Genomic DNA, 6,000 nt, shown 5'->3' with positions numbered 1-6,000 from the left:
CCTTTTTATCTTTTTTTTCTGCTTGTGAAGAGGTACAAATTCTTGATTGGTTAAGCACTGCTATTTCAACTATAGAAGATGATAAAAATACTAATACGCTTGCAGAAAATAAAACATAAAGGGGGGATTAAATGTGACTTGAGTTTAGGGTTTGACATAATTTTTCCTTTCTAATATTTTCTAACTGGTGGACTGTGACCTTCCAAACAGTAAATTCTTAGCTTAAGGAACTGTGAGGGCAGGCATTTCCCATGTCTTGATAACCCATCATTTTTAACCCACTGATTTTGCTCTGGTTTAGCAGAGCACAAGTATTCTCCAGTCTGCATTTGACTTTTAAATTCTTGTGGTAGGGTTGGCTACCTGCTACAGTCCAATCAAGGGGGAAATGTCTCCTGACACTGAAGTACAGGGAGTGAAGGTAGCATGAGGCTGACTTTGCAAATACACATTAAAAAAAAAAAAAAAAAAAATCCCACTTATCCTAGCAGTCATCTGGTTCTGTTTCTCAATTCACCTCAGTTGTGGGAGCTTCAAGAAGTCTGTAACTACACATGTTCATCATTTTAAAAATGGCATTTAATCCCTCCATCCCCCCCTCAACAAATGAGTATTTTTGTTACATAGAAATCTACGGATAACATTGAGTCTAGAATCAGAATATTTCCTTAATTGATGGCAGATCAGTTTGGGGGAAAAGGTGTTGTTTTCATGATAAACTGGATTGCAATGGTTGGGCTGCCAGGTCTCGTGCCTCAAAGCTTATTTAACCCATATATCAATTAAATGATAGTACTTGGGAGACCAGACCCTCCTGAGCATGCACCCTTTCAGTTTTACGTCCCTGCCACCATCCCGGAGACCTGAGCTACCATGAGCTCTTCCATAACTTTGGTTTTCTGGGACCTGAACTTGTGGATTAAGGCATAAAAAAAGCAAAACATGCTTGAACAGTGAGGAACTTCTCATTAAGGATGTTCCTACTGTTAGATCCTGTTTTACTGGAAACTCTTCTTATTAGCCTATGCTGCTGCTAAGTCGCTTCAGTGGTCTCTGACTCTGTGCGGCCCCGTAGATGGCAGCCCACCAGGCTCCACCGTCCCTGGGATTCTCCAGGCAAGAACTCTGGAGTGGGTTGCCATTTCCTTCTCCAATGCACGAAAGTGAAAAGTCAAAGTGAAGTCGCTCAGTCGTGTCCGACTCCTCGCGACCCCATGGATGGCAGCCCACTAGGCTCCTCCGTCCATGGGATTTTCCAGGCAAGAGTACTGGAGTGGGGTGCCATTGCCTTCTCCACAGTACTTAAAAATTTTAGCATCACACAATTCTCTTCCAATATCTGGAAACTTGAGCTTTGGGGAATCACAATTGCCTGGTACCTCTTGGTTAGAAAACTTGTTATTCCATGAAGGATCTGCAAAAGCAAAGGAATAAACGTGATGGGATAAATTAGTTTAATTCTAATAAGTTACTCTCTCATCCTTCAACAGAAGTGAATGTGCATGCTCTAGCTCTTGAAGCGCATACTGGGAAAAGCCAGGTGATTTACTTCATTGTCTTTTGCAGGATTGGTGTTAAATTGGTTATCTGTGAAGAACTGAATTTTTTTCCCCCCTACAGATGTCTTAGTGTGGAGGGGAGGGCTGGGAAAGGAGAGTACTCTCAAATGCCAGTTAAAAAGACTAATTCTAATTCTGATTTGTCAGAAATGTCCCTGACCCGGTACCTTTGGCTCTGAAAGCAGCTGTAATATAGCTATTGCTTGGCCAAGCTGATGAGAATCTGAGCCTACATTCCTGCTGTCGAGAGCTAAGACATTGGTATCTGCCCCCGAAGTATTCTTTATTTTCTCCTATGTTGTTAGAACACAGGAGAAATATGTAGAGCATATGTATATATTGTATATATATATGCTCCCTATTTTCTACCTACCTGGGTTTTACTCATTTGAAATTTTTGAAACAAAGTAAGTTGCCCTTGAGCATTATTGCCCAGAACAGCACAATGTGATTAAAGCCACTGATGCTCGGCCGTCATCATGGGGAGCCTTAAGGTAGGTTGTAGTTTTCAACTGGAAAGGGAGATAACTGGCCAGTGCCTTCACAACCATCCTAGGACACAGCAGGTTGAGGATTAGAGAACTGTCCAAGGCCACATGACCAGGAATTTTTAACAAGGTTCAGCTTCTGACATATCAGATATAAAGCTTTGTGATATCATCAAGTTTTGTCTAACATGTAACTGTAACTTTTAAAGACTCAAATCATTGAAATTAGTCTATAAGCTCTTAACAGGAGAATGTCTCCTAAGCCTGTTAGTATTTTGAGCTTTGGCCACTAGATGGTGCTTTTAGAAAAAACATCTTTTTAAGTTTCAGGAGAAACTGAGCTTACTGTGAGGGAATGAGCAGTTTAAGGCCTCACCTCTTGTTTCTAAACATCAGCATCATGTGCAGCTATGAGTTCACATCACTTAAGCCATGGGAGGCCTGTGCACGTGGGACTGATGGGAAATTACCAAGATCTGCCATGTTGGGACTTAGATGTGGCTAAGTATGTCTCAACAACAAAAACATTCTAAAAATTAAAGATCCTAATATTCGGTTAAGTTGTTTGGTCCTGCACCCTAGAAATACGTTTGGGAATACTTGAAAATAAAGTCCCAAAAGCTTGATGCTTTCGTTTTCAGTTGGATTTGACTGATCATAGGACAGAAGATGGAAGTATAGGCTTAAACGTGGTAAAGCTAGGAACAAGGAGTTAAAATGACAGCAGCTTCTCCTCACAGTATTAAGTTTACAGACCCTCCTCTATTTATAACAGAGTTACATCTTGATAAACTCATAAGTTGAAAATATCCTTAAATCAAAATGCATTTAGTGCACCTAATCTGCTAAACACCATAGCTTATGAACGTAGTCCACCTCAAGTACACTTAACATTAACCTCCAATTGGGCTGAATCCATTTAACACAAAGCCTGTTCTACAACACAGGAATCACATATCCTATGGAATTTGTTGAATCCTGTGCTTAAGTGGAAAACAATGGTTGTAAGTCTATCAGCTGTTTCCTTTCATGAGTAGCATGGCTGACTAGGAGCTGCAGCTTGCTACTGCTGCTGCTAAGTCGCTTCAGTCATGTCTGACTGTGTGTGACCCCATAGATGGCAGCCCAACAGACTCCTCTGTCCCTGGGATTCTCCAGGCAAGAGTCCTGGAGTGGGTTGCCGTTTCCTTCTCCAATGTGAAAATGAAAAGTGCAAGTGAAGTCGCTCAGTCGTGTCCGACTCTTAGCGACCCCAGGGACTGCAGCCCACCAGGCTCCTCCATCCATGGGATTTTTCAGGCAAGAGTACTGGAGTGGGGTGCCATTGCCTGCTGCTACTGCCCAGCAAAATTATCCATACTGCATATGGCTAGCCCAAAACAAGATCCAAATCCAGAACTACAGTTTCTTCTTAATGTATATCACTCACACCATCACGAAGTCAAATCATATTAAGTCAGGGACCTTCTGCAGTGGTTTGCATGATGTAATTCCCATGTGTAGTACAGAGACATACCTTTCTCTGTGCCACCTCTGGATCATTGAACAGCTGTTGTAAGAGGTAACCAAGAACATCTTACCAGACAAGTTTAAAGACAGCACACAACTCTAGGTTTTTCAGGTTCTAGGAGGCTAAACTCCATTTCTCTCAACTCATATAAAGTATGAGTTTCATGGTAGATCCAATGTCAAAACTTTTGACCTTACTATGTTACACAACAGTAGGCCAGTGGACTTTAAACTACTGAAAAGCAATCAGGAGTGTGTTTTCCTTTTCAGAATACTGTCTCTTGCAGTTTAGCCCAGAAAGGGCTTACCTCTTACTCCCAGAGTTTGCTGTATGAGATATACAGAGACATGCAATTCATAGTGTGTGGCTACATCCCCAGTGCCTAATGTTGGCCTAGTGTAGTATAAAAGTATTTGGGGAGAAGAAAGAGTGGCAAGACGGATGGATATAAAGAAAGAGCAAGGAGAGCCAGAGCTACACCTCTTCAACGTTCTAAAAGCCCTGTGCAGGGCATGGTTAAGCAGAGTTTGTAGAACGCTATTCTGTATCCTCCCCCCGTCATACACACACAAAAATTTTTTTTTGGACAGGAACCAACCTTAAAGTAATAGCTTCATGCCTCTTGGTCCCATAATTTGCCAAGAAAAAAGCTTTTCTTTGGTGCCAAGAAAGTTTCCGTAGTGGACTGACAGGCCGTTTCAGCTCACAGTACTGCAAATAACTGATCTGAGGAAGACATGAAATCTTCATCTGTACCTCCTACGATGTTCCACTAATAACCAAAAGATCTCATTTATTTACAGCTACCTGTCAGAATAGGAAGGTTGGAAAAGGAGGTGAGCAGATGCCCAGGCTTGCAATTAGTCTTTTCATATGAACACATTCAGCCCTGAGGGTGCTGCGTGTTGGCTAGAGACTGGTCTGAAAGCTACATGGCATCAGTCACAAGGACTAAACACCACAGTCTTAAGGATTCAAATGCAAGGATCTTCAAAGTGAGCCATATTGCCAACAGTCTCCACGGTGGAAAGATGGCAGTCATCTGCAAAGCAAAAGGTTTTGCATAGAACTGTCATTTAAGTACAGTGAAAATTATTTCCTTAGTTTTTCAGATGTCCAGAACTGTTTACTCATGGGACAATGATAAGCAGAAAAGTCAGAATAACTAAGAAGGAAGTTTAGGTACAGTTGATGGGAAAAAGTACAGTCGAGCATACTGGTATGATGACCTAATTTTCTCACTCAGCTCAGTGCATACTAATTCAGAAGATCAGGTTTCTCCTTTATACACGTTCTGTGCCAGTCTCAAAGAGATCATCTAGGATACACTTTCAGCAATAAGGCAAGAGTCTGTAGCTGAAGCAAGGTTTGTTTTTTGTTTTTTTTTTAAGACTATGAAAAAAAGCCTGTTATCAATCAAAATAGGTTCAGCTGGTTCAGTTCTCCCTGCTTTTCAACAATCTAGCTTGGGACAAGCGAGTAATGTTTATTTTTCATCTCTCTTAGTTGGTCAGCCAAGAGAACTTGAGAACCTACCAGTTTTATCAACACTTGAGGAAAAGAACCACCTGAAGTAAAATGGAGGTTAGCTGTGTGCTTGACCTGTGCTATCCATTACGCACTCTCTGGGTAACTGAACAGAAACCAGCCTGGATGAAACAGCCAGTTCCCTCACCCCTCCCACGAAGATGCCACCATTACACGTGTCTAGCCTGAGGCCTAAAAGGGGAACAGCAGTAATAGATTACACATTTCTCTAGTTAAGGACAAAAATACTGCCTAATTGAGTTTTAAATATTGCTCAAAAAATGTCTTTACAATCTGACACAAAATTTGTTTTCAAAATGAGCAATAGGGTAAAGTTGATATTAAAATATTAAAAGGAGCCTAAAAATAAATCCAATTATTGTGCTTAGTAATCACAGTGGTTTCACACAATAGGATGTCTGTGTTCAACTTACAAGACTGATAGTATGTCATGCTGTAGCATCAGTTAATGAGTTGATACCCACCCATCCATCCGTCAAACCACTGATCACATCTTAGCGGATTTCTATCCTTGCAGATTATAGTGTAATATGGAGGGGATGGCTCTCAACTCATATTTTAACTATCTAATGGCTCAGATGAACTTGATTTTAATAACATTTAATAACTGTCTAAGTAAAGGAAGCCTCTCGCCAGTATGCTTATCCAATTAGACTAAATAACCTCTTTCCAGGAATCAAATGATTCAAGAGGCAGGCACTGTTGCTTCATCATTTCACCTTTCAACCAAAGCATGTTTACCATTCTTAAATAAAGGGGAACTCTCTTGCCACCAATATCCATCTGCTGCTGCTGCTGCTAAGTCACTTCAGTTGTGTCCGACTCCGTGTGACCCCACAGACGGCAGCACACCAGGCTCCGCCGTCACTGGGATTCTCCAGTCAAGAACACTGGA

The sequence above is a fragment of the Budorcas taxicolor genome, chromosome 6, assembly GCF_023091745.1.
Source record: "Budorcas taxicolor isolate Tak-1 chromosome 6, Takin1.1, whole genome shotgun sequence".
Classification (NCBI taxonomy): Eukaryota; Metazoa; Chordata; class Mammalia; order Artiodactyla; family Bovidae; genus Budorcas; species Budorcas taxicolor.
This window is presented reverse-complemented; position numbering follows the sequence as displayed.